Source organism: Nilaparvata lugens, chromosome 8 (genome assembly GCF_014356525.2).
Source record: "Nilaparvata lugens isolate BPH chromosome 8, ASM1435652v1, whole genome shotgun sequence".
Lineage (NCBI taxonomy): Eukaryota > Metazoa > Arthropoda > Insecta > Hemiptera > Delphacidae > Nilaparvata > Nilaparvata lugens.
The window spans coordinates 32963244-32975698 of record NC_052511.1 but is presented as its reverse complement, the minus strand read 5'-3'; the positions used below and the strand labels follow the sequence as shown (position 1 = coordinate 32975698).

The following is a 12455-nucleotide window of genomic DNA, read 5'->3' as shown; positions in this document are numbered from 1 at the left end:
CGACTGCACTGGATAGAGAGAGGTGGAGAATGATTGTAGAGCAGGCCAAAACTCAACTATCGGGTTGTAGTGCCACATCCAAGCCCATGAATGATGAACTCCTTGATATAGTAAATCATATTCAATAATACAATACAAGAAATATGAAAACAAATAGGATTGTAATAGTGTGAATATTGAGTGGGTATATTGTAGTTGTTTTTGTGTATCTTATATTATTTTTCAGGTTTTTGAACTTTGATTTTTTCTGTATGTTGAACACTGCGTTTCTAGTATGAGAATTGACTCTGTCTTGTTTGAATTTGCTAACTTGTTGCTCAGTTCAAATGCAGTTTCAATTTCTTGTCGAAAAAGCTACTGCATTTGGGAATTGTACGACCTTTTTGCAGCTTTAGCTTTTCCACTGGAAGTTAGGCTCAACGCTCGTAGAGGGAAAATAATTTTCAGTGAAAAGGCCACAGTTCTAATTGAGACGTGAACGGAAGATCAGCACCGTTAGCGCGAGCCACGGTCCTCTGAATGGGTCTGATGCCCGTCCAGAGGGACAAATTGAAAAGTTTTTTATTATCAGTACTTTGTTGTAGTTTGCAGAGTAATCTAAAATTGATAGAATCACAATCAGTAGATGTAAAATTAATAGGTTGATTGTGTGCGTGAAATTTAAGTAGAGTGTAGTGAGTTTCATTACGTCTGAGTTTATTGAGTTTTGGATTTAGTGTTCTCAAAAGTGAAATTTGAAATTGTTGAAATGGTGAGTGTCAAACTGTTGTTTTTATATAGCTCAAAATTTAGTACACAGAATGACCGAGGCCCGAATTTAGTTGCAGCCAGTTAGCAGGTTCCCAAAATGTATAGATTGAAATTGAATATACCTTCTTTTTCTGAATCAGTTACTGAGTAACTCTGTTTGAAAATTTGACATGTTTCTATTGATTCGTTTGATTTGTTAATGGGTTCAATAAACCTGAGGTTGAATTTTAAAAGTATTTTTCTTTGAAGTTCCTGGCTCTTAGTTACTATAGTTGCTAGAATAGGTGAAATTCGAATAATGATGATAATCTGTGCATTTGAATGAACGAGTCCACTATAAGCTCCCAACCAATCAAGGATTCAAATAGAGATTTGATAGCAGGATAATTTTAGTAAATATTATAGAAGAGAAGAAACACCCTCTTAGTTTACAGGATATATGATTTGAGAAATCATATTATCTTTCAAATTCATTGACGGGATCGTATATTATTTCCAATCACATTCACTTTTTAGTAATTTCACATGTAATTTTCATCGTACATTAGATCTCATAGTATTTTTAGATAATTCTTTCTAGTTCATATTCTATCATAACAAGCTTTTCTGATAAGTAAGTAACCTTATTACTGCTGCAAAAATCTTGAGCATTTCCAGTTGTTTGCAAGTAGTCAGCTCTTTTTAGGTCAGGAGAGACAAGACTCGTTGAGGAGCCTCCAGAGACTAGATAAGGATTTTCTTTCCTGGATATGAGCTTTTGGTAAGACTTTTAGGGCTCATACACATTCATGCTCATTTGGGTGATTTTTCAATGATTTTACAAACTCATGTGTTGCAACAGAAGAGTATGAAAAATGCTATTATGCTATGCACAGTAAGTTCCTCCCTTTTTTTCTCTTTGCTCCTAGAAAACTAGGTTATCTGATATAAATATGAGTTCAAGGGAATATTGGATAATATAGATTCGAATATTCCAAACTTTTTTGAACAGAAATGAGAGTATCTGTTGATTCCATGCACTAGACACTTCACTACTTGATGGTAAAAGTCTGTCTCTACTTAGTAAATGTAGAGTTATATTATGATAAATAGGTTAGCTTGAGCAAACTAATTTGAAATAGAGCACAGATTTGCATTATTGAAATTGAGTTCAATTTGATGTTGTAAAGTGCAAATGTGCAGTGGCTAACAATGTTGCACTCATGTCTTGCCAAGTGGGTCCGAGTCTAGTGGCAACTTAAATTGACAGTGACAACACTATTTCGATCAGATTGCAGCAATCCATTAACCTAACGCTCCGTAGCTATTCAAACAAATTCACACGAATAGAGCACATAGGGACATAATGGTGGTTTAATGTATTTTACCACGAAATTATCGATGGAATAAATAATTTTCAACGAATTATTCTAGCCTCTTTGTCACTCATTTATTTCGTCACAAATATTGACATTATGGTTCACATGTTTGACTTTGATCAATGTTTGATGCTTGACTTTTGGATGTGGGTTATGGAGGGTATGAGTTTGTCACTATGATGTTGAACTTGTCAAAGAGGCTGAAATCAAAACGGAATATTTTAGACGTTGGTTCGTGTAGGCGTTTTATGCATGTTACAGTATTACCATACCTAGGCTACTGTTTCGTTTTGTTACGCTCGATACATTTGGGAACTCGTCGGAGAGATCTCTTTTGGACCATTGTGGATACCAAATAGCGAGTGACATGCTGGCAGGAAATATGATGTACAATGAAAGAACAATGGATGCATATTGATAGTTCAAAAATATTCTGATCTCGATTTAATAATAATTTTAAAAAGCTCCACCGTGCTCTACAAACAGGAATTCAAGTAACATAATAATGTCATTAGTGACAGAATAATGTTATTCATAATGCTGATAGTGAATTCATCCTCCATAGACACAATTTTAAAACATTGATTGTTTATGTCATCTGTATAAGAGTATTCGTGAGAGGTGTATGGAAAATCAGGCGATTGGGAATGCAAAAGTTAGTAATGAGTTTGTTTTTTTCAAAGTTCAAATATGAATTGATATTATCCCGTTCAAATGGTGGATCTGATTGGAATTTTCAAGAACAATATTATTTTCTAGTTCTAAGAGACTAGATAAATACTTTCATAAATGCCAACAATACAAGTGTAAGTTTAATTTCGGTACAGTAATATTAAATATTGAACCAAAAGAGCTTTGAATAAGGATAATTTATTATGTTTCCCTTATGATGAAGATTCGAGTGAAATAATATTATGGTTGATGTCTTGGATTCAAGTAAAATAATAATTCACTTGAAATATTATTTCAATGAGGATAACTCAGTCATAATCAAGACGCTCAACTCAATCAAAACATTATTGTGTTGATTTGACACTAGATGCATATTGAAGGTATTTTAATCCATCCAAAATCATTTGTATAATGTTGAGCGTATCCCCCTGTCTTTGAATATGGGATGCTTCAAGGTTATGATTATCTAAATGTGCGTACAGATTTACGCGCGGCGAACACGAGCAATTCACTTTTCATGATTCTGATTATATCTGAATTTGTACAGAAACGGTAAAATAGAGATATAAAAAGCTTGGCATCAGCTGATTAAAAGTGAATTGCTCGTGTTCGCCGCGCGTAAATCTGTACGCACATTTAGAATTACAAATTTCAGAAACACAGAATCAGTACCGTATCACTATCACTATGAAAAACTGATTTGCAGAGTCAACATTTTCGCTACAGAACCACGATTTCTCCACTTACCTTAATTACAATGACTTACTAGTGTCACTCTCTGAAATACGGGACGGGGACAGGTAAAAGAACATTAAGAGCTGTAGAGGGAAAAGCAATAGTCTTGCTGAACGGTAAATCACTCAGGGTGGAGCCGGTGGACATCCCTACACGTTCTTGCTGATTGCTATAGGTTCACTACCAGAATCCTAATGGTAATGGTTCTACATTGGCCAATATAGATTGAAATTGAATTTTGGCGAAGATTGAACTTTTCTGGTTTTTGGTTGTGAGGTTATTCTTGAGTCGATACATATCTATTTAGAAGAGAGTAACATGTATGTATTATTTTATGATATCACAATTGCAGTTATTCGAAGATGAAATGTTATTAATTTGAGAATGTTCGGAAAAGTAAAGAAGCATTATGGATCATTATGAAGTTGATAACTGAGAGAAATTATCAGAGAAAATGAGATTTCATTCTATTTAGAGGGGAGTGTGACTTCTATGAGATTATTTGTATATTGCAAATAATGATGTTATTTAAAAAAGAGTGTGAGGGACCGTTAAGTGGAAGTATAAAGTAATCATCATTAAAAATCACAACTGAGAATATCCTATTTGAGTAATTAAATAGACTTAAAATGTTGTCAAAAATCCGCTTTGATTGAATAAAAATTAATATTTTACAGGAGCATGCTTTCGTGTGTGCTCACCCATCATCAGCTGTAAGTTACAGTACAGTTGGGAAGTAGAAAGATTCCAACCTAACAAAAACAAAAGCAAGAGCTACTTGATCAGGTTGTAATCTTTCTACTTCCCAACTGTACTGTAACTTACAAAGGATTGGGTGGACATTAGAATTGATTGTATCCAGCTTTTTATTCTGTTTGTTGCATTCCTTAGCGTGATCGCAATACTTCCACTGCAGAGTGGAGAGCAAACAGAGGCTTGTTTCAATCACTTTTTACTTTCCTTGCCCTATTACCATAGGTAAGGAAAGTATTGCTTTCCGAAAAAAATTAAGGTACCCCAATTTCTAAATTTCTATACGTTTCAAGGTCCCCTGAGTCCAAAAAACTGGTTTTTGGGTATTGGTCTGTATGTGTGTGTGTGTGTGTGTGTGTGTGTGTGTGTGTGTGTGTGTGTGTGTGTGTGTGTGTGTGTGTGTGTGTGTGTGTGTGTGTGTGTGTTGTGTGTATGAGTGTATGTGCGTCTGTGTACATGATATCTAATCTCCCAATTAACGGAATGACTTGAAATTTGGAACTTAAGGTCCTTTCACTATAAGGATCCGACACGAAAAATGTCGATCAAATTCAATTCAAGATGGCGGCTGAAATGGCGAAAATGTTGTCAGAAACAGGGTTTTTCGTGATTTTCTCGGAAACGGCTCCAACGATTTTGATCAAATTCATACCTAGAATAGTCATCGATAAGCTCTATCAACTGCCACAAGTCCCATATCTGTAGAAATTTCAGGAGCTCCGCCTCATCAATGCAGATAGATTCCCAATTATCAGGCTTTAGATTCAATTGAAACAAAAAAAATCAAGTTGAGTAGATTGAGCATGAAAATCTCTACAATTAATGTTCAGTAACATTTTCACCTAAAATTGAAAATAAGCTTTAAATTCGAGAAAATTTTATTATTCAATTGCAAATTATTGTTGATTCTATTAAATCATTCACTATGAAGAGATAGCAGACCTCATGTGTGTCTCCAGCGCTATTGCCCTGTCACCAGCTGACTCAAATCTTTGAATAGTAGACTTGAGATGCGCGGTAACACTAGCGCCAGGTGATAAATTTTCATAACGGCAAGGAAAGTTGTGTGAGTGCGCCACACCAGATTTTTACTATTAGAAAAAACGACTAGCAGTCAGATATGATTCAGCTTGTTTCAAGTAGAACGCTATTTTTGAAACTTGATGAACTCTGCTAATAACTACTGGGGAGAAAAATCAAGTGATGGAAGAGTTACCAGAAAAGATAAATCAAGGAGTAAATTTGATTTTCACCTAGGGTAGGCCTATTGAATAATTCCGAGAACTGAAATTTCATACCGTATGAGATTTACACAAATACATTTTTTCTACTAAGCCATAAGTGAGTTCAAAATATTCTTGGAGAATTTATTAGTCCTTGGTGTTGAAAATGTAGATTGATTAGAAACTATTTTAACTGATGAAACTGAAGGGTATTTTCAAGTTTTTAGTGCAGTAAGTATGAAAAGTACAATGAGTTTCTTTGCAACGCATTGGCTAAAGGTGGAGAATCCACATATTTCGTGTCAGTCTTCCTCACGATGAATTGAATGGTAGCCAGTATATAGAAAGCTTGGTTATGAAACACTTACGAAATGGGTTGTATAATAATTACCTAAACACTTGGGCGAAATTATTTTTCCAAAATGTAGAGTGATTCAAAAGAGGTGTTATGTAATACCATATGAACTTTCCAAACAAGAGGATTGCATCGCATTCAATCATTATAACAAAAGAGGGATTTCTGTAAACAACTTCAGAGCACTAGAAAAATTGTCGTCATCTGTTTTTCCTCAACTGCCAAATGCAGAAAATGCATAAGTTTTCCTTGAACCTTACACAATGAAATCGCAGTTCTGATGTGGATTCGAAAGACCTTATTTAGAATAATTCTGAGACTGTTACAAAGTCAACTAAGATTACATGTTTATTATTTATACGTGATATTCAAGGAAACATCATTCTTATTCCCCTGAAGATTCCAACTAATGGGGAGAAATATGAATAGGAAATCGATATGACTGGAATTCAAATTGAAATTCAACGAATAGAACTTTTTTTGCTGGGGAGAAATCGTTTGCAGTAGTCTGCCTTATATATTTCTAAAGATGAAGATAGGATCAACGACAGAGGTTAGTCTCTCGTTTGTGATAACAGGCATTGAACTATGATGGGCCAATAAAAATAGGAATCAACAGGGTTGATAAAAATTAATCTAACACACTGGAACCATACACCTGTATTGGTCCTCTCAAATTTCAACTCACTCTTTCCCATTTCCCTTGACCTTGCCATGTGAACCCCGAAATACATCATCGATAAATCTTCACCGGCAGCACAATTTTCCGCCCTCATTCTGGCTTGATAAATGACGAATAATTAATCTTGTCTGGTGTAGATTCGCGTAATTTTTCAAAATATGCTGCAAAATCGATTGATGAAAAACAAGTCAATATCGGGTCTTGTATAGCTGGTAGGCCGACGTGATTTTCAAAGACCTCTGAACGGGGAACCTCTCCGCTTGTAATTAACTGGACCACATCGACCCAACGTGCTCTAGTGGTTATCGCCTCAAACTTCACTAGGCTGAATACTGTATTGTTCCCTGCTACTTATAGTCCCTTAGTTCTAGCTCTGTAGACTACTTAGTTTTAGTAACAGTTCATGAAGTTTGTAGTGAATAGCATTTCCTATTCGAGGCTGATCTGGGCATCTTAAAAGGTGCGTACAGATATACGACTAAATACAGACTAAATCTGTATTTTTACAGAAACGGTAAGATACAGATATAAAAAGCTTGGCATCAGCTGATTGAAAGTGAATTGCTCATGTTCGCGGCGCGTAAATCTGTACGCACCTTTACATGTGAAAAATATACAAATACGGTGAAAATTTGGAACATAGTCGCACAGAATATACTCCGCTCTATACTTAGTTTCAGTTACATCAGTTATGGCTATAGCTTGCTGATTCAAGATGAACGGAGATATGGGTTGTTATTTGTGAAAAATATATAAATATGAGGGAAATCGAGAAGTAATGACATAATTATAATAGCTCAACGTAGTCATACATGGCTAGTGGAAAATGTTCGAATATGAGGGAAATCGAGAAGTAATTGCGTGTAAGAGCCCTACATTGTCATACATGGCTAATAAGTCATAAATAAGATGTCCAAGAGTATGATTATGATCAAGTACTGCTGTCTAGGAATCGATCACTGCATACTCCAATAAAAGTCAAAAAAGTAAAAAAGTCAAATAAATCAGAAGAGATGCATTAAACAGGATCTAGCATCAATCGATTATTAATTTTGTCTGATTTGTTGATTTTATAAAGTATATAATTCTATTCTATATTGCAAATTCACATATCAGTTGCGCGTCCCTGAAGATGTGCTCATCTTCCATTGTGGTTGCTCCCAATTGGATAGTATTCAATGCGGAATATGAAATAGATTCGAATTTCATATTCCAAAATTTGGAATATTTAATTCATTTGATAGAATAATTCGTTTGAACAATAAAATACGCAAATTCCTTGTTCCCTTATTTATTCATTCATATGACTATTATTATTTATTATAGAGTTATTTTTAGATGTTCTGCCTCGCCCAATGTCATTTCCGATTTATTTACACTCAAGTTTATATGTTACATATTTGGTTTTTTAAGTTCTAGGTTTCCTATTATAATTTTGAGTATTGTAGCCTACATTAATTTTTCTATTGAATCCTGAGTTAATAAAAATGATGAACACATTATCAAATAAGTTCACATAGATTTAACGTCATGTTCTACGAATCTTCGATCAACGAACCACGCTTGCTATTGCAGTTGTGTCTTGCTAAGATAGTTATTATCATTTTATCAATGATAAAACTACAAAATATTTTCAACTCAGGGTCTTTATTCCAATGAGAAATGAATGCAATATACAGAATCAGAGTATGATCTCATTCTCATATGAGTCCAAGATTAGTAGCTGAGAGAATGATGAGAAGAAAAGAGCCACAAGATTATGGTAGTTTCTAAACCAGCATGATGTGATTTTGAAATCATGTTGTTTGTAATTATTGTCAAATCAGTACGTTTATTCAATCATCTATCTCGAGAATCGAGCAGTCCATTTTCAAGAGTTTCTATCCCAATCCTATTGTTGAATGCTATGCTTGATGATAATAATTGTCAATTAATATAATAGTCATAAAACAATAATTTCAACGTGTTTCGGATGGACACCGATTATCCGTCGGTCACGGCTGGCTAAAAAGCAGTCGTTAGGTCATGTCAGAGGCCCTGAAATTGATCAGTTGCGACCTGAAAACTCTGACACCAGATCTGAGCCAGCCAGGTCACTCGATATTATTATTATTGGCAATATCAATTGAAAGTACTAGGTGTAATAGTAGGGAAGGGCTAGACGGTCAGCCAGTTATTCTATACATCAATCACCAGCAATCACTAGGGATCTGCTATATTGTTATACCAAGTATGTTGAAAAATTGCCATATTGTCAAGCGAAACAACAATCAATTTTCAAAACTATACTCTTAATGTTTTCATCAAATTTCCAATAGAGTATTGTAATGAAACCTACTATGGGGTAGTCTTTCGAATACGCCAGGGTGGAATATGGATGGCTCATTATTCATTCATGGATCTGAGTGTGAGGATTGTTTGATTGATTGATAATAGAATAATTGTGAGTTCATTGCTTAGGAGAATAAAGTGAGCTATGTGGCATTTTATTTAAAATTCAATCACAAAAATGAGAATAAGTATAGAAAATGAGTCAAGTTCTGATAGGATGATCAGTTTAACTCATTGAAAATGGATCTTAACTTAAATCTATAAAATCGTATAAGAAACAAGATTTATGGCTACGTGAGAATAATGCGTTGCCAATTCTCTATTAAAATCTTAATTCAAAATTCATTTCTTTGAGCTTTGCCGATTGTGAATTTTTGTGTATCTGTTTAAGTATAAAATTAATTACTTTTGGGAATGGAAATGTTTCTCCAAGCTTCGAATCTCAAGTTTCTGACCTAGCTACTAGAGAATATCATCTTTAATTATCACCAATTGTCGATAGTAGTGTTATAAAACTCTATTAATTTAGGCATTGGTGAATATGATGACAGTTGAAACTTCAATTTTTCAATAGATGGAATCTCAATTTAAAATATTTTATCCATATACTGGAATCAAAAATCGGAAATAGATTCAGTTCCAAATAGACTATATAAGCTACTTAAATCAGCATTTTATAAATTAATAACTTATTGATGTTCTCATGATATGATTTTTCCATAATTCTTTTGTTCAGCGACTTGGTATACACTATTTGTGTTTTCGAAACACAAATTTTCCACAGTTCGATGACAATGCATCTTGATGGATAATGTCGACGATTTTATTGGTTTATGTTAATCATCTTCCGATATTTCTTGAATATTGTAAAATAATAGTAAGAGTGATATTGGTTTCATAATTATTCATGGGAAGTTCCCATCTCAAGTCTCTTAGAAAAGAATTTACATTCTATCAAGGAAGCTGTATTTTCAAATATTAATAACAGAAGCAAGCTCAGAACTCCAATCGAAGTTCGGAACTTCAAATAGAAAAAAATTATAATTTCCTCCTGAGTGAGCGTTTCTATGCAGAAGGCCAGACTTGGTAAAGGCTATTGTTATATTGAATGAGTCAAGTAATTGAGTAATTTTTGCTAACAAAAATTACTGTTCCGGTACCGAAAATATGGTTGATTTAGATACGAGTTGAATTGCAAACTAACTCATCGAATTAATCTTCTCATGATTTGATCGAAGTTGTTGATTGTTGTGGTTTTCCGCCTACAGTAAATCCGCCTAAATACATTAGTACTACAGTAATTACTACTACAGTAATTGTTATGGAAGCTCAACTTCTTATCAGGAAATCTTTTGTAAGTATGGATGTTGTAGTGATAACTTAATTCTGTATTTATGATTCATATTTAAAGTAGGCTAACCCCACTTGAAGATCCTTTATATGAATATTTTGAAAAACTTATTGAAATCATTACAGCCACTTCAGAATATTCTAACAAGATAAGTTTCCATATTATTTTTTAATAAATTGAATGAGTGGTTGTGATGATTTCACGTCCTCTTATTAGAGATCATGATATCTACGACAATTAAATTTCTCTACTACCACACAGTGATTAGAAAAAATAGTTGACGTTTGAATTAAATTTGAGACGAATAATTATTGTCATTCAAAGTGCATCGTAACTTTGTTGACAGTCATCAAAGTAGACAATTGCCTACCTGTTGACGATCAGTTCAGCCGTCGAAATGGGATTGCAAGTTTGCGCTTGTGTGCGTTCGTGCGTGCGTGCTGTTATATCGAGCAACCGTGTGGACGCGTGTGACTCTTTGCGTGCTCTAAGAACGATCGGCCAGAGCGCGACGCTTTTATCTGACGGCGCTAGGCGTCCGCGCAAACTCCAACCCCCTTCAACTCACTCCTCCACCTGTTGATCTCACCACCAACCCCTCATTCACCATCTTCAACCCCCAAAGCTTCACCAACGCATTTGAAGAGAGATGCCAGTCTGTTGAACAAGAAGCAGCTTGACATCATCTCCGCCTACGATTATCATAGGAAACTGTGTCCTGCTAAGCTGGATGTACACACACACTAGATTTCATGCGGTCCACCCTCCGCCCTCGCTTACCTGAGCCTCAATTTTCCCAAACCTACTGTTTTGTAATTGGTTTCAATATTTCAGTAACTCATCCATGCATACTTGATAATACTCCTGTAGCAGGTCATTCAGAGTAAATGGGAGTTGTTTGAATGTTGAAAGTTGAAAGGCCAATATTGAGATATTCTTTATTTATTGGTCACATCTCAAGTCCATGAAAAATACTGATAAAAGTGAGAGAGGTGATCAGTAATGCAGTGTGTCTTTGAACAAGGTCACATAGTTTGAGTTGATAATAGATTAATTAGATTGAGTTAGAGTCACTTTTCAAAATTTATATGATTTTTATCTGTTGAGTTCAAACTGGCAAACACTCCTTTGTAACTGGTGATCCTGATTAATCATTTATGTCGTAATCATTTGCCAACTCTGTTGACGTGAGTGCATAGATGGATAAGTTGCGATCTATCGTGTGTAGTTTTACGAGTTTTGCCTATGAACAAAGATACAACTGTAGTCAGTGTATAAGTCATATCTACAGAATGCAATTTGAAAAATGTTTCAATAATTGTAAATCATTGCATATTAAATTGAACTCGATGATATGGTGGATGATATAATATGATTCCTCATATTATAGCCTTATACTAATTCAAGTGAAATATGCATACCAAACAATGACGCTCAACAATAATCTTACAAGCAGTACTTATAAGAAAGCTTGAAATAGGATGTTCCTTTCATTTTCGTTTTAAACAAAGCAAGCCAGAGAAACTCACTCATTCGAAAGGTCAATAAAAACAAAAGTACTTTAGATATTCTTTCAATCTATTTTTCAAATGAGAATAAAATTTCTCAATTTTTTTCATGCACCCATTGCGCATAGGTACACTGGTAAAGTCGATTTTTGAAATTTCGTTGCAGTATATCAATCGGTATGTTGGCCAACGGCGTCGCGAATGATGTTCTTGAGGTGTGCTATGATCCGTAGTCCATCGACATGAACCAGGGATTTCAAATAAACCCATAACAAAAACGCATTGAGGAACCGCATGTGGAAATGAGCCTTGTAAAATGATCGCGTCTTCAGGAAGGTTGTCAATCAAATGCATTTTGACGGCCAACAAAATCGCGTTCAGTCAATTTTTGAACAACAGCCAATTTATAGGGATGAAGTTGAAGGACTTCATGGAAAATTCGTCGAACAGTGGAGTCAGAAATTGCCATAGCAGCTGCGTGTTTGTGAGCCGAACGCCGGGCAGAACACACAACTGACTGCCTCACTCTTTCAATATTTTCTGCAGTTCTGATGGTTCGTTGAAGTCCTGGGTTTAGCGACACTTCCACACTCCTGAAATCAGTTAACCCCCGACAGAATCGATTTATGGCCAGGAACGATTTATGGACTCGTTCCTGGCCATAAATCGATTCTGTCAGGGGTTAACTGATTTCAGGAGTGTGGAAGTGTCGCTGAACCCAGGACTTCAACGAACCA

The 12455-nt window shown here is 35.0% G+C and overlaps 1 protein-coding gene across 1 annotated transcript in view; it reads right to left on the bottom strand.

The window, feature by feature from the left end:
* Positions 1-10730, bottom strand: part of LOC111043799 (short neuropeptide F) — a 107934-nt gene extending 97204 nt beyond the window's left edge. Inside the window, exon 1 of the mRNA XM_022328849.2 lies at positions 10581-10730. The gene's annotated coding sequence lies outside the window, so the exon portion shown is untranslated. The remainder of the gene's footprint in view (positions 1-10580) is intronic.
* Between the last annotated feature and the right edge of the window lie 1725 nt (positions 10731-12455).